At 37.5% G+C, this 27,424-nt stretch overlaps 1 long non-coding RNA gene across 1 annotated transcript in view; it reads left to right on the top strand.

Annotated features, from left to right (window-relative positions):
- LOC140513466 (uncharacterized) overlaps window positions 1-27,424 on the top strand; it is a 65,145-nt gene that overhangs the window by 25,862 nt on the left and 11,859 nt on the right. The window contains exons 2-3 of the long non-coding RNA XR_011970187.1: window positions 15,673-15,788; window positions 23,093-26,050. This is a non-coding gene — a long non-coding RNA (uncharacterized lncRNA). The remainder of the gene's footprint in view (window positions 1-15,672; window positions 15,789-23,092; window positions 26,051-27,424) is intronic.

Below are 27,424 nucleotides of genomic sequence, written 5' to 3'. Positions count from 1 at the left end.
TTTGGCCTATATTGAATTGCTTGCCTTCCAAAGGGAAGGGGTGGAGAGGGAGGGAGCTAAAGAAGTTGGAACTCAAAGTGTTAGGATCAACTGTAATGTTCTTACCACTAGGAAATAAGAAATACAGGTAAAGGGGTATAGAAAGCTATCTGGCCCTACAGGACAAAAGAGAAGACAGAGACAAGGGCAGAGAGGGATGATAGAAGAGAGAGCAGATTGGTCATAGGGGCAATTAGAATGCTTGGCGTTTGGGGGGGGAGGGGAGAAAAGGGGAAAAATTTGTAACCCAAAATTTTGTGAAAATGAATGTTAAAAGCTAAATAAAAAAAAAAAATTAATGGAACAATATGTTTCATATGATTAATTGTCTGTATTCTTCTATTAGGAAGTATGTTCATTTGTTCATAAACTTTTACCACTTATAATAGAGAATGATTTTTGGTCTTAACATATTTGTTAATTCTCTGTATATCTTAGATATCAGACTCTTATTAGAAAAATTGATTCCAAAGTTTCTTCCCAGCAGAGAGTTTGCCTTCTTATCCTAGCTGCATTGATTTTTCTAGTGCAAAAGATTTTCAATTTCATGTAATTGAAATTATTTTATCTTTGGTGATCTTCTTCATGATTTCTTTAGGAATCTTCCCCCTAGCTGAATGTGTCTCCATTTTCGTCCAAATTTTTATGATATGACTTTATTTTTGTCAAGTATTATAATGTTGAAAAAAAAGATATTTTTATGGATGTATTCTTAAGAACCATTGTCAATTCCCTATTTACCTATCCCTCTAGTGCATTTTCTTGTAATAAAGAAAAACTGTTAAACAAAGCTGAGCAGCACAGTGGTCCATCTGAAGCAAATGCAATGTTCTTCACCCTCATTCTTCAACTCTAGGTCAAGACAAAGGCAGTGTTTCCAACACATCTACTGTATTTAATCTGAATTCAGATACCTTTTAGGGTTATTTTCATTTATGCTTTTATGATTATTTTGTATATTGTTTTCTTGCTTCTGCTTTCTTTATTCTGTAAGAGTTCATAAAAGTCTTTCCATTGCCTCTCAGAATTCCTTATAACTACCAATTTTCGTAATGCCTTAGGTTAATATTCACAAACCAAGATTTTTTTCAGCTATTCCCCAAACAATAGCAATTCTTGTTGTTTCCAGTTGTTGTTTGTTTGCTTTTGGGGCGGTGGTAGGGTTTCAGTGGTTGTTTTAACCAGTTTTGCATTCTCATTACTGTAAGATGTTCGATCATATAAAACACTTAGTGGTACAAGACGGTTTGTTTCAGCTGAATGATAGGTTTTGTGCTTTTGTACACATTTATGTGCATGTGAACATTTTGGTTGAGTACAGGTAAGTAGAGAAGACAAGTCATTACTAAAATCATTATAGTCTGGGTCATTACCCACAATACCATCTGCTGGTATTTTATCAAGCCTCCTCCTATTAAAGTGCCAATAAATTGCTTCTGACATTTACTTGTGGAAAGCTGATAAATCGATCCACTTGACAGATAAAGAAGATACCAAGTAACTCTTTTTTAATTGTCTCCACTCCCATCCAGTGTCACTCCGCTTATTTAATTATTGATACAATATTATTGTAATTGTAATTATTGTAATTATTGATACAATACATCAAATACATCCTAAATGAGTTTGTCTCATCAAGAAATGGCAAAATATAATTAAATAAACTAATCTGAAACATTAGGGTGAAATATAGAGTCATATAGGGCTATGGAGATTGGGAAATAAATGCCATGACTCAAAAATACATACTTTCTGTCAATGTGTTACCAATAGTGGGATATGGTTGCCAATTTGTGGATTACATGGGTTAAAAGAATTGAAAGTCAAAATCTGATAACTTTGGATTCATTGTTGTGCATTCAGTTAAATTTAATTTGGTTAACATTTACTGAACATCTACTGTAAAGTATTGTGATTATCACCATGGATACAAAAAACAAGCAAGACAGACCTTACCCTCAAGGAACTTAACATTATAATAAGAAGAGGGAGAAGAGGGAGAATAGTAAGTATAGAGGTAAGTGTATACAAAAGATACACCAAACAGATTAGATTATTTTTCAGGTACAGGGAGTGAAGGATCTCACTAACAACTGATATAATTGCAGCACCCTCTCGAGGGCTACTTCTACAACTCCCATTTCTATTGGTGAATTGGGCAATTACTGCTACTATTTTAGGGCTCTATCTATCAACCCAAAATTTGATGAGGTTTCTGGTTGTGTTATTCATGAGTCCAAACTCATATGGTTCTCGTTGTTTATCAGTCAAACTTAATTATAAAATGCTTTATAAAAAGTATTTAATAAGCAGCTATAGTGAAGAGAGCTGTTGGAAAAACAATGTGCAGGATACACATTTCTTTTGCACACACATGGGCTGTGGACAGAGTAGGCTCAAGCTGAAAAGTACTAAGGTAGCAAGGTATGTATGCGGATAACAGCTAATTTTTATCATTATCCATTGAGAAAAATTGTCAGATCTACCCTTTCTTATGTCAAGATCTTCATAAAAACAAAATAGGCTGAGACCTTATCATATCTCTTTTAGGTGACCCAGTTCTCAAACTTCTATAGCGTTTAGAATTTGTAATATTCAGTTTGGTGCTTAAATATATGCTTTCTTTAATGGTTCATGAATAGTTTCTACTTCAGATAGATTCATTTTACCTTGAACATACTTCAAACTTTTGTGCATTTTAGTCATGTAGTTCTACTCATTTGGAAAGCCTCAGATCTATTCATTCTCAAGGCCCAATTCTCACTTCTCCTTTTGGAAGCTTTCTCCACACAGTCAACTCCCTCAGTCAACCCTATCTTTTACAAGCATATACCAGTTGTTGTCTATACCATTCATTTGATAACTAATAATATACTGCCTTGTGACATCTCTTGTACTGTTGTCTTATATTGTTATTAGAAACAAGAGTTGGTTTTGAAATTAATTCTTATATTTTCCTTGAGGAACTTTAAGATGTTCAAAGATGTTCCTGGAAGTAGATTCTCATAATGTCAAGTATATACCAAGGAGAATTTTGGGTAGTTGCTAATTCAGTCCAACTTGTGTGAGTCCCAGTGCCAGCATAGGTACAGAAGATAAGGAGACAGGCAAGAAAAGGTGGAACAGATTACACATCACAGAATTATGAGCAAGGAAATTCACTCTGTAGCTATGATAGCTCTAGCCCTGGTGCCCACAAAATTGGCCATTTTAACTTTGATCCTAAGTCTATACTCAGTAATTTTTATATCTTGTACTTATGAAGTAGATTTAAAAAAAGAAAGACTTTACATTGTCTCTAAAAAGTTCCTATTATTTTGACACAATATTCTCTGCCCTCATGGGGCAGTAGAGAATATAATAAAAGTGTAAAAAGATATAAACTAATACTATTTGAGGTCAAAGGGAGCAAAGGTCATTCCTATTTGTGGGATTAATGAAACTTTCTTGGTGATGATAATATTTTTGCTGGGTCTTGTGGCATGGGTAAGATTTCAACATTTTGAACTGGACAAGGGCATTATAGACATAAAGAAAGGCTTGAGAAAATTCAAATAATAAGAAAGTTGAGAAGAGGGAGGAGTCTGGTTTTGCTGGATTGTATAGTACTATGAGATAAAATTATAATGGGGCAGAGGTGTCATGGATCTGAGATTGGACTGTTAAAAGAGGGGGAAGGATTCTATTGTACTATATCCAGGGAGGACACTTTTGAAGAATATAAAGGCTCACTATGAACCAAAGAAGTATTAATGAATCTATGGTTTGATTCATTGGACAGTAGAAGGCATCTTGGGGGAAAGAGGACTGTTAAACATGTTTCTTCCCTGAGAGGCTCCAAAAGATTCTCAGAAAAGGATCTGAGAACTAGTCTATGAAAAACTTGTGTAAATTCACTTTTTCTACTAGAGAATTCAGTGGGAGAACGGCTCCTGTCTCTTCCCTAAAGATGGTGTGAGAAAGTTACAAGCCTGATAATGAAAAGCAGTGGTGGAGATGTAGTAGTGAGGATCAGTTGATACAGGTCTGAGCTACACAAAGAGAAAGAGCTTTGAACAAAAGAGTATTCAAATAAAAGACTTGAAACAATGACATAAGTTCGCTTGAATGAACTAGAGATGTTTAGTCTTAAGAAGACAAAATGTAACGGGACTATAATAGCTGTCTTCAAATATTTGAAGGGTTGTTATGTAGGACAGGGATAGATTTTTCTGCTTGACTCTAGAGGAAAGAATAGTATAACGGACACAAATTGAGAAGACGGAAGAGTATTCTGGGAAGATGATGGAGTAGGTCAGGAAATTCCAAGCTCTTCGTATTTCCTTCAGAAACAAGACAAAATAGTACCTCAGAGTCTATGCAGAGCAGCAAAAAATAAACAAGAGTTGGGGCAGAACAGTGGTCCTCTTGGGATGACCAGTGAAGATCCAAAGAAAAATCCTAGGGTGGAGGTTCAGCCCAGGTGAAGTGTAAACACCTCCAGGCTAGCCCACTAAGACAGCAAGCAGCACCTCAGCCACAGGAATTTTCACCTCACAGACAGTGTGGGGAGTGGCCATCAACTTTTTGGGCTTCTCCCAATCAGTGGGAAAAAATTGAGGGAGCCTCTGCTGAGAGGGGATGCCAGGTCCAACTGTGCTGCTGAGATGTGGTCCTGGATAAGAAGGAAACAGCACATGTCTGGTGAGTACAGAAGGGTGGGGATATATAGGCACTTACCGAAGAGCAGAGTTCTTGTTCTTGGTTCTAGGCCAGAGGGGAGAACTGAAGGTTATAGGAAATGATTGATTCTCAGGGATCAAGAGCATTTCCAGTATAGTGTTCTGGGCGGGGGTGGGGGTGGGGGTGGGATTGGTAGCTGTGACTTGGAGGGGGAAAGGAGTGCAGAAGTTAGGCCCAGGACAGAGCTCAAAAAATAAAAGTAAGAAGGACCTTAAGTACCATTCTCCATACCCCAGGATTACAAGTGATTATAATAATAAGTTGCTAAATTATTTTTTAAAAGAGCAGGCAGAGGAGAAAGAACCCAACCATAGACACTTATTGTGGTAATAGAGAAGACTGGGGTTCATCTTCACAGGAGGATATTGAAGCAAAAAAAAAGCCTCTCCTACCCCAAAGGGTAACATCAAATGGTCATCTGACCAAAAGAATTCATAGAAGAACTCAAAAAAGACTTCAAAAATCACGTAAAAGAAATTGAGGGAAAAAATTTAAAAAGTAAGAAGAATCCAAGAAAAACAAGAAGATTTGAAAAGAAAGTCAATCAAATGGAAAAGGAGATACAGAATCTTACGGAAGAAAATGACTCCTTGAAGATTGGAATTGGACAAGAGGAAGTCAATGAAGTTATGAGACCAAGAAATAATAAAACAAAATATAAAAATGAAAAAATAGAAGAGAATGTGAAACATTTTATAAGAAAAATAACTGATCTGGAGAACAGATCAAGAAGAGAAGACAAAAGAATAATCAGACTACCTGAAAGCTATGATCAAAAAAAATAATCTTGATTTAATAATACAAGAAATAATTAAATAAATTTGTCCTGAACAAGAAGGGGAAAGAAAGAGTGGGATTGGGATAAGTATGATGTGATTTTAAAAAGCAAAATTACATAGGAAAAGGCAAAAAGTATAATTATCTCATAGAAATTAGGTGCAAGAGGAATTAGATGGGGGAGGAGGGTGGGTAGGTTTGGAACCCTACTTTTATTGGGAATGGGTTAAAGAGGAAACAATACATGTATATCTATAAGGGTATAAAAGTCTTCTAAATTCTGAAAGAAATAAGAGGGCAAGGGGATAGGGAGGAGTATAGGGAATAGCATGGGGGGGTACAGAAGGGTGTGTAGATTAATGGGAATGGGATATATTTAAAAGGATATAAAAATCTTCTAAAAGAAATAAGAGGCTGAAGGGATAGAGTGGAGGGAGGGGATAAAGGATTAATACTTGGAGGGTTTAGGTTAAAGAACAGGAGCACAAGATAATAGGTAGAAGTGAAGTAGAAGACTGAGGAGGGATAGGAGTAGGGTGAGAAGGATGGTAAGAAACTAGGAAGGAGGAAAATAACCAAGGAATTATAATTCAGAATGAATGTGATGAATTTACCCATAAAATGGAAACTGATAGCAGATTAAAAATTTGAATTCAACATTATGTTGCTTTTAACAAATGCTATAAAAATGAGAGATGGACACAAACATAAAATAAAGCTCAAGGACAGAAGCAGGCATAGTAATGATGATCTCAAAGTTAAAGTTAAAATCAGATTTAATCAGAAGAGAAAACAGGGAAGCTGCACTGTATATCAGCCATATTAATCAATAGTTTTAGATCATATAAAATAACTAGACTACAAAAATATGAGCGTATCCCTGCTGAAACAGATACAGGAACTATATAATAAAAGTACATAACACCTTTTACACAAACATGTAGGAAGTGATGAACTGGTGGATTTAGAAAAATATGAAAAGAATTGGACTTATGAAAGAAGATGCTTTCCATCTAAAGACAAACAGATGACAAGTAGAAATAAGCATAATATAGCCTTAAGTTGTGTTCATCCTTCGTTGCCAAAGAAGACCATGCCATCATAGAAATGATGACATGACTTGAATTTGACTTTGTTTTGAGTGAGGGAGGGCTGTGCAAGGTCACCAGTCTCATCTCTTCTCCAGAGCCATCTGAATTCAATGACCAGATATTCATCAGGATGACTGGAGATAACCCAGGATGCACTATGCTGGTGCACAGAATGATAAGGGTGCTTTTCTTAAATTCTAGTGCATTATGAAGATGCTCAGGGTAAAAACTATTTGACTAATAGCCATGGAATGAACCTTACCTCCAATAAGAAAGGCTCCATGTGTTTGAATACATAAGTGTATATATGTGTATGTTTATGTATATCTATGTATATATACACACATATGTGCTTAATTTTAACCTTCTTGCTGGAGGGAAGGAAGGGAGAAAATAAAGGAAAAAGTATACATTAAAGGATAAAAAAAATATGTAAGGAAGCAAAGAAAAGATAGACAGCTTTGAAACTAATGTGTAGCATTTACTATACAGATTTTCTCGAAATGGAAATTTACTGCTTCATATTGAATTCTCTCTTATTCTGCTGTGTACATGGCAACTTTTTTCTTTTCTTATTTTGTATTTAAGTTTAAAATAAATTCAAATATAAGAAAAAAAGGAAATTGAGAAGAGGCATATTTAGACATGATATAAAGAAAAAAAATCTACCAATTAGAGTGGTCCAAAAGTGCAGTGGGTTGCTTCCAGAGGTTAATGGGTTTTTCCTCAATAGAGATCTTCAAGAGGAGATGTTGCAGAATGGATTCTAATTTAAATGACTAATCGACTAGATTAGGGGTTGGCAAACTATGGCTAAGAGCCACATCTTTCCCACAGCCTGTTTTTTACATCTTTGAGTCAAGAATAGTTCTTACATGTTTAAATGTGCTTTATGCTTGTCTACAGTATAAAAACTGGTGTAGTTTGATGAGTCCCAACCTAGGTGATCAAGAGTGTCTCTTCCACTTCTGAGATTCTGTGATCTTGGGGATATTGATGAGAATAGCCAAGACACTAGGAACTGAGCAGAGAGGAGAAAGTATCCAGGAAAAACAATAGCAATCATCCTCTGCTCCAATCTCCTATCATGGGGCCATACTCCTTTACCCCAAATTTTTTTTTCTCTTTTGATGTTACTTGTTACCCCACTCTCCAAACCAGCTCTTCATAGACTATGTCCTGGAGAAGCTAATTGCCTGATTTCCTGCCCAGGGATTATGTTTCTTCCATCCAGCCATCTTCATTTCTAACCTTTTTTATCTTTTGTCTTGGAAACTGTAACTAAATCAACATTATCGTTGCTTCCAAAAAAAGCATTTTAATGACTGCCTTATTCTATTCACCCTCTCTGAAATTTCCCAGAGCAAAAAACTCATTGCTACTACTCCCCTGTAGGGCCTGCCCCTCTCTATTAGAATATCAGATTCTTATAGTTAGGAACTGTCTTGTTTTTATTGCCAGTATATAACATGGGGCCTGGAAAAAAGTAAATGTTTGACAATGCTTTTTCATTTATACCCTGTGAGAGCAACCCAAGCCAAGACATCATGAATTATGACACTAGGCATAGAAGAAAAGTTTCCTGTGTCCTTCAGGCTTCCTAGAAATAGAGTAATCCTGAAAGGAGGGCAGGGTATCCATCTTCTTGAGGGATAGTAGAGTTGTTTTACCTAAAAGCTCCACGATTTAGAAAGGAATACCAAGGTTATCTACCAAGTGATCTGCTAGGTCTGGAGCATGAGAAAATTTGGGTCACACACACTAGCAATGCAAATTACCCATGGCCAAATGACCCTCATATTTCTTAGGTTATGGCTCTGGCAAAAGTGCTACGTTATTTGACTTGTTACTTTATTTTTGTGCATTATTTCCTCATTTAGATGGAAGTCCTCATTTAGATTAAAGTACTTAAATGCAATAACTATATTTTATTTTCCCCTTTATCCCCCTCATAGAGCTTAAAGCAATATTCCGCCTCCCCACAGTAGTTTCTCAATAAATAGAAGCAGCATTTTGTGGTAGAATCATCACTTGTCTCAAGAGTTAGGAGAGACTTCAATTCAAATCTTACCTCCAATATGAGCTATATCATCATGGATAAGAGACATTGAGCCTCTTCATTCCTTAATTTCTTCATATTAGAAAAAAAATGGGGATAATAATAATTCAGGGAGTTGTGGTGTTCAATTGAGAACACAGAGAATTGCAAAAGTATTAGTGCAGTTTTATGTTTTAATAAGATTTCATAAGCCTAAACATGAACTAAAATTTATGGAACAGTATATGTAAAATGCTCAGTAAAACTTTAAACTCTAGATAAATGTTAGTTGTTCGTGATGATGGTGATGAGGAACATTTCATAGTTGTTGGTTGATTTTTTTTCTTTTCATCTTTCATCTGGATGTGTGACCACATGTAGATAGATTCTCATTAAACCCCTTTAAAACAAAGTACCAGGTAACACTGAGGAAGTTTAATATGTACCTGGAAATGTTAACCACAGGGAGTGCTCCAAGGGGGAGGGAAAGGGCTCCTTGTCCCTTCACAGTAATTTTCATGCAGAACGTTTCCAATACCTTCTAAAAGCAACAACATAAAGTGCCTCACCCAAATGTTCACAGGCATACAAGGGAGTGTACATTCAGTCACAACTGAAGTATACTCTGAGAAAGGCAGTTGGCCCAAGAAAGAGGAAAAAGCCTCAAAGGAGAACATCCAGAATCCTCAGCCCCAATCTCCTATCCTGAGACCATACTTCTTCAGTCTGGCCTTTTTCTGCCCTGATGTTACTATTAGTTGGTAGCTCAGGCTACCAGCATCCACATAATGATTAAAATACATATATATGTATATGTATATATATATGTATATATATCAGTTCCTTCACACAGCTCTATATGCCAATCATATTAAGATTTCTCAGGAGACAGAGAAGATGCTATTAGATGGGTTAAAAATGCCTAACCTTCTCATTCCACACTGCATGAATGAAGAATCAAATAATCTTCATCTGGTCTATTGAAATGATTGTTCAGCTACTTTATCCTTGGTCTTGACTACTGGACTTAAAAATGCCTCAATTTCAGAAAATATATTTCACCTCGCTATGTATCATGCTGGTTTATATTTTTGTCTTATAAAGGAAATCATAATGTTCCTTCCATAATATTATCCCTACTTAAGGAGATGGGATCTCTTAAGATGGAGAACTCCCACAGATAGGGGTTGACTGAGATTAAACTTTGATCCTAACATTTGAGACACAACAGCCTACTTTTAATTCAGTTCCACAAACATTACCTGCATAGGCCATCTCCTCTCCTGGAATATAGTTCCTCCTTATCTTTACTTCACAGAGCCTTCAGAACTCTGCTTAGGTACCATTTCCTATCTTCTACATGAGGCCTTTCCTGATAACCTGAGCTTCCAGTTTCTCCCCCCATTTCCTCATATTTACTGTGTATGTAATTTGTATATACTTATACTTTGTATTTTGTATATCCTTATACATACACACACTGTTTTAAAAATGCATATTTCATGCAAAGCATCCCCTTGAGGATGTGTGATAGAGGGACCTTTACTGTTGGCCATGAAGACTCTTTAATTGGTTGTTGCGATAAGACCAATACCTTTCATTTTCCTCTACTCCCTGAAAAGTCACAGGCCAGTTAGGAAAAGGCCAGGACTTGATTAGCTTGGGGATGCAGCAAGGCTCAAGCTGTTGTTCCTTTGTTTGGAAGAGAAGCAACGAAATCATGGGATAATGTCTCGACTTGTGTGAGCTATGCTTGCCTTGAACAGCTTCCCAGTGGCTTCTGGCTGGACTGACTTGGCTTCCTGGTTACCTCAGGTCATGAAATTCCCACACTTTCGATTTGGTGGGTGTCTCAAGATCCCATGAGTCACAACACCCTGTCCTGTTGACCAAATGAGTTTCCATATGCCAATGGGTGGGGGAAGCTTTTAGCCTACTCTATCCTTGTTATATATTCTTGCTAACTTAGTCTTAAGTCAACTTCCTTTTGTTTACTGCTTAATGGTAACAATATACTTCATTTGGTGGCAACGTTGAGTAAACCAACAGGATGCTACAATCAGGACTTTCTCTAACAGCTGTTGGGACAGAAATTCCAGGTTTACAGTAAACAGTCATTTCTATCCCGCCTAGTTTTTCTTCTGCTGGCCAAGATGTATGAAGGTAAGCCTCTGAGATCTAGAGTACACCTGGAGGTAGGGAACATGTACCACCACCAAGCTGGCTTATGAACACATGGCCACCCAGGCAAATCTGTATCTGGGATAAGGCTGCAATCTTTTGACATTTTGCCCCTTTGATACAGGGCCTTGTGATGTGTGAAAAACCAGCTGACATTTTTCTTCTTCACAGCATCCCCTCTTCTGCTAAAGAGGGGTATGGGCAGGGGGTAGCTGGTAAAAGAGAACTTGCAATGAGACAGTGGAAATGGTGTCAGCAAACCAGCTGAGAGAGGAGAAGAATCACCCACAGAGAGAGAAACCAATGAGAAGAAAAGAGCCCACTTGGCATCAGTCAGCCTGTACTCAGGAGTGGTGAAGTGTAAAATAGCTAATGAGCATCCCTGTTGCAAATGTCCCAGTGAGGCTCGTTTACTAGCCTCTCAAATGATTGTAATGATTCTGTGATTTAAAATTTTTTTTTTATTACTTAGTGTTTCCTTTCTGTGTGAGATTAAAACTGAGTGTTCCACACCTGAGTCATGTTTGTACTCTGGATGACTTTTTTAATTCCCCCTTTCTTTTCTCCTCTGTGCTGCCACTGCCATCCTCCAACCCTACAAACATAACAACTGAAGCAGTGGGAGCCTAGTCCCTGATCAAGGAGAAAAGGAACCCCAGAGCAGTGAGACTAAGGCAAATCTTCAGAATAGGTAGAGGATAGTGATGGGTGAAGGTGACTAACTCTTGTGAGCCCAGTCCACTCAGGCCTGGCTAGCTGATGTGTTTTATGTGTGTGTGTGTGTGTGTGTGTGTGTGTGTGTGTGTGTGTGTGTATATAAACATATGTTAATTGTAGAGCCTTTATGACATAATCTGTCCTGCTTTCAAGGACAATAAGACGTAGTAAGACATGCAATGGTAACTTTTATATAGCACTTTAAAACATGTAAGGCATCCCAGAGAATCAAGTAAAAAACTACTTGAAATAATAAACAACTTTAGCAAAAGTTGCAGGTTACAAAATAAATGCACATGAATCATCTGCACTTCTATAAATTACTCACAAAGCCCAACAGCAAGAGATAGAAAGAGAAATCCCATTTAAAGCTATAGGAGACACTATAAAATGTCTGGGAGTCTACCTGCCAAAACAAATCCAGAGACTATATAAACACAATTACAACACACTTTTTGTACAAATAAAGTCAGATCTAAGTAAGTGGAAAAGCATCAGTTGCTTGTGGGTAGGCTGAATGAATATAATAAAAATGAAAATTCTACCTAATTTACTTATTCAGTACCATACCAATCAAATTGGCAGATAATTACTTTCTAGAGCTAGAAAAAAATAATGTCAAAATTCATCTGGAAGAACAAGGGAACTAATGAAAAGAAATGCTAGGGAAGGTGGCCTACCCCTACCAGATCTCAAATTATATTATAAAGCAGCAATCATCAAAACCACTTGGTACTGCCTAAGAAACAAAGGAGTAGACCAGTGGAATAAGTTAGGCACTCAAGACACTGTAGTCAATGAATATAGCAATCTACTGTTTGATAAACCCAAGGACTCCAGCTTTTGGGATAAGAACTCACTGTTGGACAAAAATTGCCTGGAAAACTGGATAATAGGATGGCAGAAACTGGACATAGATCAATGCCTGACACCATACACAAGAATAAAGTCCAAATGGATACGTGATCGAGGTATAGAGATTGATACCATAAACAAATTAAGGGAGCAAAGAATAGTGTATTTGTCAGATTTATGGAGAATGGAGAAATTTTTGACCAAACAAGAGATAGAGAACATTATGAAGTGCAAAATGGATAATTTGATTATATTAAATTGAAAAGTTTTTGCACAAACAAACCCAATGCAACCAAGATTAGGAGGGAAGAAGAAAACTGGGAAAGAATTTTTGCAACTAGTGTTTGTGGTAAAGGCCACATTTCTAAAATATATAGAGAATTGAGTCAAATGTACAAGTCATTCCCCAACTGATAAATGGTCAAAGGATATGAACAGGCAGTTTTCAGAGAAAGAAATTAAAGCTATCTATAGTCATATAAAAATATTCTAAATCACAGAGACGCAAATCAAAACTGCTTTGAGATACACATCATACATATCAGATTGGCTAACATGTTAAAACAGGAAGATGAAAAATGTTGGAGAAGATGTGGGAGAGTTGGAACACTAACTCATTGTTGGTAGAGCTGTGAGCTGATCCAACCATTCTGGAGAGCAATTTGGAACTGTGCCAAAAGGGCTACAAAATTTATATTGCTTCTGGAACTGTATCCTAAGGAGATAACAGAAATGGGAAAGGGTCTCATATGTACAAAGATATTTACAGCAGCTCTCTTTGTGGTGGCCAAAAACTGGAAATTGAGGGGATGCCCATCAATTGGGGAATGGCTGAACAAATTGTGGTATATGAATGTAATGGAATACTATTGTGCTATAAGAAATGATGAACAGAAAGACTTCAGAGAGACCCAGAAAGACTTATATGAACGGATGCTGAGTGAAAGGAGCAGAACCAGGAGAACTTTGTACACAGCAACAACCACAGCATGGGATGAATTTTTCCAATAGACTTAGTACTTCATTGTAATGCAAGGACTTAAAAAATTGACTCATGAGGCAAAATGTATTTCACATCCAGAGAAAGAACTATGAAATTAGATTGCAGAATGAAGCAGATCATTTTCTTTTGTATTATATTTTGTTTTATGGTTTCTCCCATTCATTTTATTTTTTCTATGCAACATGACTAAGGTGAAAATGTATTTAATAGGAACCTGTATAAGACTGTATACTGTCTCAGGGAGGGAATAGGGAAGGATGGGAAAAAATCTAAGATACATGAAAGTGATTGTAGAACACTGAAAACAAATAAAATAATTTAATAAAAAATAAAACATGTAAGGCAAATTTTGTATATATCATGCCATTTGAGCCTCAGCTCTTTAAGCATTATTATTATCCTCATTTTTCAGATGAGGAAACTGAGGCAAATAGAGGTTAAGTGATGTGTCCAGTGTCAAATAGCTAGTAAGTATCTAAGGCAAGACTCAAACTCAGGTCTTATTACCATAAGACATGTATACAACTAACTATAATGCAAATTAGAAAATGAATGCTAAAAAGGAGAAATCTGAACAAGTACTCTGAGAGATTCTTGGAGACAGAGTAAACTTTTAATTGGGGAGGGGAGAATCAGAGAAGGTTTCACAGAGGAGGTGGTGACTGAGCTGGGTTTTGAAGAAAGACAAACAAAGCAAAAAGTGAAGATGTACTTTAAGTCAGTTCAAGAAACTCTTGTGGCCCAGGCCACCCACTTGACTCTCATCTCCTGAGATTTTTCTTTCTGAAAATCACAGATCCTTTGCCAATGCTTATGCACTCTATCCTAAGACAAGTTCACAGCAAACAATTAGCTCTTACCATTTCTGAGTTGTGAGTGTTTGTACCAATTACCCAGGCAAATAGGTTGCCTTCCTGAGCAATGGGAAGTTGTACCTTTTGCATTTATGTCTTTGGCTATTAACTTTATATAAAGAAGTTAGACGTTCCTATCTCTGTAGCTAGTAGTCCTTCAATGAACTGGCCCCCTTAGCCATGTGTCTGAGATGCCAGATGGCCAGGGGCCCTATCCACAATTGGAAGGAAATTGGGTTACATCTCAAATGAGTCTGACTCTGCCTCAAGCTCCATTCAGCCAAGATAAATGAACTTTCCTTTAATCAAAACTAGAAAGCAAAGTATGATTCCCATGGGGGTGTAAGGCAACACATAAGTCATAAGCATGTGCCTTGATTGGCCTTCATGCTTAACTCTGAGTGTGCCCTGGGTTCTCTAACACATCTGACAAGTGTACAGATAGTCTGATGAGTACACACTGCACAGTGTAGAGACTATAATGCATTAATTCATATAAGGCAGCTAGGTGACACAGTGGTAGTGTGCTAGATCTGGAGTCAGGAAGACCTGAATTCAAATGTGACTTCAGACACTTTTAGCCATTTGTCTCAATTTCCTTACCTTACAAATGAGCTGAAGAAGGAAATGGGAAGCCACTCCAGCTCTTTGCCAAGAAAACCTCAAATGGGGTCACGAAGAGTCAGAAATGATGGAAATGACTGAATAACACCAAAGTCATTTTAAGGTTGAGTGTTTAGGCAGAAAATCAACAAAAAAAATATCTATCATTCTGTTTTCAGGATGATCACCCAAATTCAATCTGTTTTAAAATAACAGAAAGAAATATAGAAGAAGTGTAAGAATGGCAGATGCTCCTCAAAGTGCATGGACAGTGTCTTCTGCCTTTTTTATGAAACTCAGTATAGTATAGTTTTTTATGGACAATTGAAATATTGCCAGTTGTTGACATTCAGTAAAGGGGACAAAAGTGTTCAGGAATATCCTCATTGCATCATATGATTGCAAATCTAGAGTTGGAAGGAAGCTCAGAAGCCATCTAGTTGAAGCTTCTCATTTTACAGATGAGACCTATTTGAGGTTAAGTGACTTGTCCAAGGTCACAAAGGTACTCAATGTCAGAGGTAGGAATTAATCCCTGGTAGGTTATATCACTACAGACGAGGAAGAGATTTCTACTTTAGGGGTAATAATATATTGGTTTTAACCAGAGAAAAAGGTACTCATGGTTAAGTATTTTGAATAAGGAGAAAATAACTGTCAAAGAGAAATATGGAAAAAGTTCTGGATTAATAATGAGACCCAAGTTCTAGTTCTGGCTCAACAATTGATGAATATAATCTTTACCTTGTACAAATCTGCTAAGATTATTTTTCATTACTTTTCATTTTACAGATGAATAAATCTATATCAGCTATGTCTCTAGTGGAGTGCTTCTGGCAATACTGGATGACCAACCCTGTTGTTTCATTTCCTGTACTTCCTTTCAATGTCTTGGAGTAAAAGGTCAGGTAAGTAGCCCTAGATAAAGGTGGTAGTTCAAGAAAAGATCTCAATTTCTAGGGATCTGTTATTTGAGGGAGCTCAAAGGAAATATTTCACCTTGGGGTCAATAATCATTTTTTTTTTGTTAGATTAAATTTAAAATTGAATACTTATGAGAAGAAAGGTCCACTGGTTTCTTGTCTGAGGTAGGAATGAACAGGGCTGACTGGTTCTGACAGCTTGTTCAGGGACTGTGATAGAATTAAAAATGAAACACAAGTGATAATACAGATAGTTGAACTGTCAGAGATTTGGGTATTAATGCCTTAAAGTCACATGCTAGACCAGGAGTGGGAAGTCTGAAGGCTTGAGGATGGCAGCCAAATTTTAGGCAGGGACCCCTAAAAGAGCCCTAAGTACTTCTGTGAAGAAACTAGAACTTCCACAGAAAGGGACCTTTCCCTGTTGGTTGTTGAAAGATTCATCTGACCAACTATTTCCTTACTCTTAGAGCCAATTCTACCATGGTGGCAGCTGCTATGACAGGAAAGTTGGGAGCCACAGGATAAAGAAGGCTGGAGTAGAAAAACAGACTTTGGGGGTGGGGCAGGAAGGTGAAGAAATGATGTACAGATAATGAGAATAGCAGAATATTCAGAAAATGGAGCTATTTTGATGTCACACCAAAAATATTTAGCAAGTTTATGAATGATGAGAGACTCAAATGAACTTCTAATGGCAATCCCAGGAAACTCAAGGGATGTAATGAAATCCTGAAGGGGAAAACAAAATCTAAGCTGGAAGACTCAAAGACCATATTGTGTAAGGATCAAGCAATGTCACTCAAGGAGAAAGGATTGAATAACAGAACTTTATACACTAACCAATGCCTTTCTTAAGACCATATGTATTCTGCAGAGATACTTAGGACAATTTAATTCATTCAATACCTTGGTTAATATTTATTGAACCTGGGCCAGATTACAGGGTTGATTAGAGTAGAAATTTAATGAGATCAGAGTCATGACATTAATATTTTTACGGGTCATTTAGTTATGTTCTGGTTTTAAGACTACAAATTTCCAGGCACCTTTAACCTCAAGTTAACCATCACACATATGCATGTTGTTGGTCACGGGGTGGGGGTTGGGATGCAATGGAATAAGGGTTACTCAATCAATTCATCACCAGTAAACTACTAGTGGAAAATCAAGTCAAAACACATGCTTCCCAGAAAGTGGGTCTGTTGTTTCTTATGATCCTATGATCTTTGTATGGAAGTTTGTCCTACAAAATATCAGCCTTGAGTCCATGTCAGTGTGGAGCAGTTGGAGGAAAAGCAGGTAGTTAGCCTAGAGAAGAGAATATGCAGGTGGGACTTGATAGATGTTTTGAAGTATGATAGTGGTTGTTATGCAAAGGAGAAATTAGATTTGTTGTGTTTGGCCCAAGAGGAAAAACTTTATTTTTGGAATAGAGAAAAGATTTCAACTAATCTACTGGGATTGGTACAATGTGTATCAGAGGAAACTGGAAATTTCAGAGGCATTATTTGGTTCTCATTGACATCTTTGGAAACACTATGATGCCAAGGCAATTTTTTTTAGTGATTCAGAAATTAGAGGCAGATGCAAATAACCGTTTAATTTTTTTAAAAATTAAGTAACATGTACAGTTGTAAGAGAAATTTAAATAAGTTGATGAAAACTTAGAACAATGGTTAATGAAATTGTGCTCTGATGGGGGAGTTGGAGCATTTGTCGGAGAATTCTGTGACCAGGAGAGCTTGCAAAACCAGTTGAATTAGTTGGAGGCTACTATAGTTGGGGACCTCTCTTTATCCTTTTTAGGTAGATTAAGTGGGGAGTTCTGCATACTTGGTTCCATAAATATGGACTCTCTTTTGAACTAATTCTTCATATTACTGAGTTACTGTGGCTCAGAAAGGGAAAGGAGTGTTAAATATCTGACTATTATATCAGGGGACTCAACTGATTCATAGGCTTGCCCCACTTTCTCTTAAGAATTATGAGAGATTAACCACTGAGGAAAGGAGGACCCTTACTCTGGTGGAAGCTGGAGGAAGAGCTCAGTTGTGGTAGCTGATCAGTGTGATTGTGTTGTGGGCATGAATATTGAATTCTTCAGCACTTATATTAGCTTCTATGTGTGTTATTTTGGGTAGGGCTGAATGGATGCCCTAAATTATTTAGGGCATCTAAATTATTTGATGTTATTACTACTGATACAGTTAATATTCAATATCAAGTGGGGGGAGGGAAGGGAATATCATTCCTGCCTAATAATGGAGATGGAAGATGGAGAGTTCTGTCATACAAATTCCCTTTAGAATAGCCCTTTGTGGCCAATGAGGAAGACAGATGGTATCTGACAACTGCTAGGAAATAATGGGGAACTAAAGAAAGTCACTATGATGACTAATGTGCCTGTTCCTCCTCTTACCATCATAGTGGATCTAAGTTAGTGGCCAATCTTCACCCAATTTTCTTCTCCATCCACTTGGTGTAGTTTCCTTTTCATTTGGGAAAGAGTCAAGGATGCTTTTACTCTTTCCTCAGAGCCATTTGAACTTCCCTTCATATTGCTACATTTTGGTGGACAAAGATCTGAAGGAGGGCCCCATCTACTAGGGGCACTGATGTCTACCGTTATTGCTTTTGGCCAGTCATTTTTCAGTTTGTCCAGTTCTTTACAATCCCAGTTAGGATTTCCCTGGCAAAGATACTGGAGTGGTTTGCCATTTTCTTTTCCAACTCATTTTACAGATGAGGAAACAGTTAAACAGGGTTAAGTGACTTGTCCAGGGACACACAGCTATTAAGTGTCTGAGGCCAGATTTCAGCTCAGGAAAATGAGTCTTCCTGACTCCAGGCCCAGTGCTCTGTCTATTGTACCACATAGCTGTCCTACCCACCATTATATTGATTATGTAATGCTGCCTGGCTTAGATTAAAGCTACAATGCCAGAGGCTCTAGATCCCATGACAATTCATGAGAGACAAGGGATGAGAAACTAATTCAAAGAAAATTCAGGATTCAAACTACTGAGTTAAGTCTTTCAGTGGTGAAAACTCCAGATGATTTTAGATATAGTCTGTATTGATACCTGTTAATACATAGAGGAAGAAAAAAGCTCAGAAGCATATTAAACTCTTCTGGTTAGGGAGAATCTATATTCCACACCTGGGTATTTTGATGGTTTTTACTTATCAAGCTGATTTTAAGTCTGCCATTTTAAAGTGGGAACCATAGTGTGCATTTATAGAGTTTTAAGGTTTGCAAAAATCTTTACAAACATTAGATTCAATTCTCTTCACAACCATGTCACCTCCAGTTCTGCCAAGCCAGTACTAGGGGCTGAGATTCAGGGAAGCTGCAGGGGCAGGGCTGCCATTCAGTGTGAGATAAAGATCAGCTGCTGCAGGACCTCTACACAGGGCTGAGGTAAGAATCAGCTGCTCAGTGCCCCCAGGGGTTGTATGATCTAATGATGGATGTAGGCTGCTGTAGGGGATGCTGTGGGAACTGCTGCTGCCTTCCCAATGTGGCTTCTGTGGTTGTTGCCTAAGGCCAGAACTATGGGAAGGCCCTTCACCCTTCTTGGCCAACTGAAAAAACCCTGTTGCTGACTTTTGGCGCCTGCGCATTGAGGGATCTGCAACCGCTGCTACTGCGACTGGGGAATCCACACCCAAGGCCTGCTCACGTCCTCCTCCCAGAGCCGTGCCACGTGGTCAAGGCTGGGCTGGGCTCCTCTCCATATCTGGTGTGAGAGACGTTTCCCACTAGCCTTTCAGGTCACCCTAGGCTGGAAATCTCCTTCACTCTGTTGTTCTCTACTTCTGCTGCTCTAGAGTTTGTTGAGAGTCTTTCCTTACAGGTATTTTATGGGCTGTGTGGGAAGAGCTAGTATATGTATGTCTTTCTACTTCACCATCTTGGCTTCGCCCCCCCTAGATTCAATTCTCTTAACAACCCTGGGAGACAGGTGCTATTATTATACTATTTATAAATGAAGACATTGAGGAAGACAAAAATTAAGTGACTTGCCCAGGGTTATACAGCTAATTAGCATCTGGCTCTGGATTTGAACCCAGGACTTCTTGACTTCAGGCCCAGTGCTCCATTCAGTGCATCTTCTAGCTCATGCTTTAGCTCTGGAATATCTATCCAATGTCATTTCATTTGAGTCCTTAAGATATTATGGGGCCAATTTTCCTGGGAGTCTGTGCTTATAAAGATTGTGTTGGAGTACAGTCTTTGGCAGGCACCAAGGGATGACCATGTTGAATAATTATTGGACTTCTAGAGCCATAAGCTCCTTGAAGTGGCTGCTCATACTGTGTTTGAGAAACAACTGCTTTTATGCTACTGTATTAATGTAAACAATATTAGTAAATGGATGACATGATTATATAATGGTTTACATTATTACCTTTAATTCAGAATTGCCCATTACATGATGGACAATGCAATATGGATCCTCCACAAGTACCAATAGGGCAAAGTAAGCTTCCAACATTAAATGGAAGTGATGCATCCAAGATGGTTCTCACTTGGTCTTCTCAGGTAGTATTGTCCTTCATGAATAGTTGTGATGTTGATGGAGGCTAAGCTATCTAGTTCTAGTCCCAAAACTTTGTGTTCTCTGTTTAACCAATGATCCCTTAATTTTGAGAACTGACTTCTCAAGGAATATCATTTTGGTTGGTTTGCTGATGTTTCTGCCCATTTTTAGAAAATAATACACAATTGGATTTCAGCAGCAAGTAAGTCATTAACTGGGAATACCTTAACAGATAGGAGTTCTGATAAATCCTCCCAGTGATCTGAATTGTAGGATACATGGCTGGTTTGTGGGAGAACACTGAGGGAAAGAACAGATAAAATTGTTACGAATTCTTGCGTAGTGACTATGGTTTTGGCTGTGTGATCTGGGATCTGGAGGGAACAGTACTGGACAGTTAAAGGGTCTCTGATTTGAGTTCAGGATAAGTGGAAGAATTTTACTTATGTTTCTCATAACACACAGTTGTTCATGGGACATGCTAGTGATTACCAAATACATAGTATACCCTCTACTAAACTGAATAAAATCAGTTCAATATTTTATGAAAAAGATTAGCCATTGGAGAAGGGTTTCATCAATCTGTATAATGGAGAACATGGCATAGGAATGGAACCATATGCCCTCCTTTACCAAAAATGATATAACCACTTCTGTATAATGATTTTCTTCATGTCAGTGAGAGCACCTGCCTTTTAAGAATTCATATGGTATGACCCCAGGTGGAGTTTCACCTGTTTCTATTTGGGAAATTGATTTTATGAGCCTTGTTCCTTTATTGTATAACAAGAGATTTGTCACACACAGAGCTTCTGATACAAATACAGGATATGATATTTCAGTGCCAGTGAAGTCTTCTATAACAGCAGCTATTATTAAGGTCTTTCTGGAACATCCCCTTCTTCCCTATGGGCTTCTTTGTATCACTGCTTCTAAACATGGTCCCCATTTTACTTCAGAGAAAGTATAGGATTGGGCCCATTGCCATTCTAGTCACTGGATTTTTCACATCTTCCATAATACCCCCAAGAAGCTGATATTGTGGAACACTGGAACATACATTTAAAATATTTTCATCATGATCTCCTTGATTGAGTTTGAGTATCCTCTCCCCCAAAGGCTGTTTTTAATAAATTAATGTAATGCCAGTAAGAGGGAGGACTCTTTACTGTAACAATTTCTTGCATCTACTCTTCAGGAAGACTTGCCTGTTCAGAATGGATGGATATGATTCTCTTCCTTCACTCCAAACTTTTTGCAGGTTTGGCTAGATCATGAGGTATTTGTCCCTTCAGAAATCATCCATACAATCTGGGAAATGGTTCAGGTCTTCTTTAAGTAACAGATTTCTTTTCCCCAAAGTTCTTTACTGGTAGGGGTTTGGGGACCAAAGTTTGAAATTATTGGGATGTGTTTCTTTTTTCTTTTTGACAATACATAGGAGTTAAAATTATCCTTTTATAGTCATGGTGAGTGGGAGTTTACTTGAGGAAAAGGGGATTCTTGGGTCAATCTAAGTGATTTTAAGTGGCCAGATGAAGGTGAAGTCTTCATCTCCCTCTTATGAAAGAAAAGGGTAGTCTCTCAATAGATATCTATAAATGAGCCAAAATATGGTAACCTTCTCTTATGGGGCTCCTAGAAGGAGTAGGTTTTGGCTGATGGGCTTGGGAACCCTGAATGGGTAGCAGTATAAAAACCCCAGGCATTTACTTTGGCCTCACATTAAGTTGCAAGCTAGAGCCAATGATCTTTCCCCCCACTCAATTCTGATGGTTTAGACCTATGACAAGGACCAGGAACAACACTGGATGTATCATCACTCACATGGTGGAACTAATGTTCCTGCTACTGCTTTTCTTGACCACCATGACTGTTTTCCCCCAGATTTTATGAATTGATATTAACATCACCACTCCATTGTTTTAAGGTGATTGTTGTACTATGTCATGTTTTTATGTTTTGTTATTTATTTTAAAATCTTTCCTTAGATGTAATGATTGTATTGATGTTGCTTTAATGGTGGAAGGTCTGCAGAAATATTTTGGACCATGCTACTGAGGGATGGTATATGGTTGGAACTTGACCCTAGCTAGGACTCTACAGTGAGTAGCATCAGTATTCCCCAGTGGTTCAATGTAGGAGTTTCATAAAGGGCTTATTCTTTTTTTTTCCTCAAAGCAGCTTACAGACGGCTTATAAACATTTCTTGGCCACTCCATTTTTCTCCTTTGAATTGTATTTTGAAGAATATTTTGCACTTTTTTGTGATTTTTCCCCCTTCTATTTGATTTGTCCCACTTAGGGGAGATGTGGTGAAGAAAAGGATGAATGATGAAGCAATTATGGAAAGTTACATATAGCCAGGCACTCTAAGCATGAGGTATACAAAAACAAGCACAATAATCCCAGCCATCAAAGAGCTTACATTTTAATGGGGAAGATAACATAGAAGAAGAAGCTGGGGGAGAGGCATAGTACGAAAGCAGCAGCTTGTTTGGAAATGGTGGGTGGCAAGTGATGTGGAAGCCTGGCAAAATAAGGCAAAACAAATTCTCCCATCAGAGCATAGGATGCTTCATGGAGCAGAATTTCATGTTTTTGTGGGAGAGGGATGAGGCATATGAGGATGGTGGCCTGAGTGTAAGCAGTATGGTTTGGAATTGTGACTGAGAAGTTCCCTGTTCTCTTTGGTTATCAGAGAATCTGAACCCTTCTATTTCTCTGCTCTTCTCCCTACAGAATAGTGCCAGTCGTGGTCCAAGCATATATGGATTTATGCATCTACCCATCAAAACTTCACTTCTGGTCCCTACCTCTCTGGCTAACTCTGCCTCCTTTTGAACACGATGCATTTCAATGAGCTCTAGTAATGTGGTTCCCTGTCTGGAGTCAAGGCATCCATTTACAGCATCAGAGAATGGAATGAAAGATAAAATACACACTGGAACACAACTGGCCTCAACTAAGCTAACACAAGACAGGATCAATGGAATCAGGCAGTCAAAGCCAAGAGTAGAATTGCCATTGTCCTCATGTCCCTTTTCTTTGATTATAACACAATTCTTTTTTAACCACTGTGTCTCTCTTCTCACTTCCTCTTGTCATATCTAGCCTCATATGGGATGGAGGAAATTCAGAGTGAGAGAGTTTTCTAAACTGAAGAACATAGACAATTATGGGAACCATTAGCTCAACAATATGAAAGTCTATCAATAATGATTTTTATATAAAGAGTCCAGTTTTATGATTCAAAAACTAGAAATAGAGTCAAAATTTGAAAATTCCGTGTTGACACAGAGTAAAGACTCTTGAAATATTTGAACTTGAAGGGAGCTTAGAGATCACTAAGTCTGGAGTGCTTACCTGGGGTCATTAAATTTAAATTAGGTGTGTATTATACACAGATGAATATATATGCACACATGCATATACATACATGTATATCATATATACACAGATATATATGTATATATATATGTATCTTGATAAATGGTACATATTAATTAGCAGCAATCATAGCAATTCTTATTCATTTAAGGTCCTAAAAATACTTCCCTCTCAATGCTTCATCTTTACCAAAGGTTTATCCATGGGGGTTCTTTTAAGTTGCAATCACTCTTCATGCAAAACATGAGTGGGTCTACAAAAATGTGATTTACACAAAATGTTTCAGTAAGCTATCTCTTGAGTAAAGACATACATTCCTGATTAAGATGCTGCTGCCAGCTACAGTGAGAAAAGGTCAACTTCTGAAATAATTCCCTTTGGAAAATTTCCCTTGTATTTGGAGGTGTGTATTATTAAAGTCATATGCCTTTGTACCTCAAAGTATAACTTTTGTTGGTTTCTACTGCCAAAGACTTATTGTCTCTTTCAGATGACTAATTAGATGAAAAGTTTAAAAAGATGTCAGTCATCTAAGAGTCATTCCTGTGTTATAATATGTAAACACAGAAGATTAGGGCTACAAGAGAACTTCCAGACCATCTAGTCTAACCACTTCGGTTCACTGAAGAAGGAACTAGCGCAATGAATGCTAAACAACTTGACTTACTTTTTGAATTAGCCATTTGTGTTAGTGTGCTATAAAATAAAATGTTACTAAATGTGGTTCTTTTGAGAAATAAATAAAGAAGATATCAGATTGTAATTCTGACCTAGGAACTGTGTCAACTATACTTGGGTTTGATTGCCTTCAGTCTTGTTACCCATTACTAATGTAATTATTCTTTTGAAAAAGAAATTCAGTAATCACAGTTGATACTCTGAAAATTAGGGCATGTTAGCTGACAGCTAGCTTTGCAGGTATTCTTGGCCTTTTGTCTTCCACCTAACAATTCACTGAGCATCAAGTAATAAATATTTTGCAGTTCCCACCCTGAAAGATTTAATTGCTTAATTATAGTTATCTTGTTTATAAGATCTCTTTAGTAATTCTCAAGTGTCACGAGTAGCTTTCATTCAGCTCACAAGATAGTAAAGCATGACAATTTTTTTTAAGGGACAAACAGATTAATTCAATTCTAAATTAAGTTAATTTAAAAATTATATACATATGTATAGTAATTGTTAACTATATGCTTGTTGCTGTGCTAATGCGTGCTGGAGAATTCAAAGACAGAACAAAGCACTCCCTGGCTCAAAGAGTAGGGTACCCAAAGAAAGGGTGAGTTTTACCATAACCAATTCAGTATTTAGAATTGGGATAAAATGGCAGAGAAGCATAGGATCCAGATCCAGAAATAATCAATATGAAAGATTTGCCAAATAGAGGGGAAGCTGTAACCTGATTTTGCCCACATCCTGTCTAGGATTAAAACAGTGATACATTAACTATTAGCCGCTAATACATGAAGAATCTGTAATTCATAAGTCTAGAGAATTCGTGGTATGAGAACTCAATACAGAACTCCAATTGTTCCTGACATAGTAGGTAAGTCCTGTGGAGTTGCCAAAAGCAAGTCAAATGACAAGCACAGAGACATTAGCAGGTATCAGAAGTCATGTTGGAACAAAGGTCTTTCTCATTCTAAGCCAAGATGTCCATATATGACTATTGCCAAACTGCTGCTAGAATAATAATAAACTTATTAATAAAATACTTTAAGGTTTACCAAGTTCTTTCCTTACAACAAGATTGTGAAGTCATCTGTAGTCAGTAATGTTTTTTTTTTATGCTGCATATATAAAACATCATTTAATGTGTTGATTCTTATGGATTTCACCAAGTCAAACAGTTAATCCCTTATCTAATGAGTGACTGTACTGTCACCATTTTCTTTAATATTTCAGCTGTTTTTCACCTTTTAATAAGCACAGATATACTCCTGGAATCAGATGAAAATAATTATTTCCTTCGTAAAGTGTCTAGTGCTCACCTATAAAGTTATTTTAATCCTTCACAATTTCAATGACTCTGTGATCATGTTAGTATGAAGTGCTTTCAACCCCAGAATATGTCATAACCTATCCTCACTGCCTCATTTTGTAAAACTCATGTTTTTGTCTTTCCAGGATGATCAACTCAACATGCAGGAGAATTTTCTATGTTTTCATTATTTCATGATTAATAATAATTTTACTCACAAGGATTCATTGTTTATCAGGTTCTGAGAATACAAAGGTGCTAGAGGAGACAGTATGTATATATATGTGTATTCACATATATGTATATATGCTTATGCTATCTATTAGAAGGTAAGTTACTCAGTGGCACAGTCTGTTTTCTCTTTTACTGTCAGTCCTCAGGATCTAATAAGCATTTAATAAATACTTGTTGATTGTTAGAGTGATTGATTATACATATACATAACATAGCTAGCTATAAGGCAACTTTAGCGGGAAGACATTAGTAGCTAGAGTGGTCGGAAAAGGTAAGCTGTAGAAGGTGACATGCAAGCTAAGTCTTTAAGGGAGCTAGGGATTCTACAAAGTAGACATGAAGAGGAAGAGTATTCCAGACTTGAGGGCAGCCAGTGCAAAGACATAGTGAAAGAAGCTAGAGCGATGTATGTGAACAACTCAAATGTAGACTTTATGGAAGAAAGTAATGTGTAAGACTAAAAAGATAGGAAGAGATTGGGTTGTGAAGTGCTTTAAATGTAAAACAGAGGAAGTTATATTTGATCCTAGTGGTAAGAGGAAGCCATCGGAGTCTACAAAGTAGGGAAGAAAGGTGACATAGTCAGATCTATGCTTTAGGAAAATCACTTTGCAGCTATGTGGAGCACAGATTGGAGTGGGGAAGAACCTTGATGCAAGGAGATCAATTAGGAAGCTATTACAGTAGTACAGGTGAGAAGCAATGAGGGTGGTGGCCTTATTGATGGAGAAAGCATGATAAATGAGAGATGTTCTAGAAGCAGAAAGTAGAAGAGTTGGTATATATATATATATATACACATATATATATATACATATATATATATATGGCATTTGAAGGTCATAACTACAGAATCATGTCTTCATTAAAATAATATAAAGTTTGAGAAAGGGATAGGTTTTTTGGGGAAAGGTAATTAGTTCTTTATTGAGCATGTTGATTTTAGGACATCAAGCACAACATATTTAATTGGCAGTTGATGATTCAGAGATGGAACTCAAGAGAAAGACTAGAGTAAGAAGGGAGCACATTTCTGTCATGTGGGACCAGTATAAAGGTGCAGTGACAGAAGACAGAATGTCTTCTCTGAGTTGGTTGGTTGTTGTCCTTCAGTGAGTTGGAAGGTTGTGGTCCTTCAAAGAGGACCAAAATGACATCACCATGATAAAATGAAGTTTCAATGTGAACGACTGTGGCTGATCAGACCACTATGAGCTCAGAATGCTCTACTACAGGTTGGGTATAGATAGTCCATATGAATTTTTGGGGTGGATATCCCAAATTTGCGCATCCTACATTTACTTTGAGCTGTTTCAATTCTGCTCTGCTCAAAGAGCACAGCACCCTTTCTGATGTGGGCATGCCATGCTGAGTGGTTCTGTGCCAGTGTCTGCCATGGGCCACAATCAAATCTAAAGTTCTTGAGAGAGACCTTGAGAGTGTCCTTATGCCACTTCTTCTGACCACCA

This window comes from Notamacropus eugenii, chromosome 7, assembly GCF_028372415.1.
Source record: "Notamacropus eugenii isolate mMacEug1 chromosome 7, mMacEug1.pri_v2, whole genome shotgun sequence".
Lineage (NCBI taxonomy): Eukaryota > Metazoa > Chordata > Mammalia > Diprotodontia > Macropodidae > Notamacropus > Notamacropus eugenii.
This window is presented reverse-complemented; position numbering and strand designations above follow the sequence as displayed.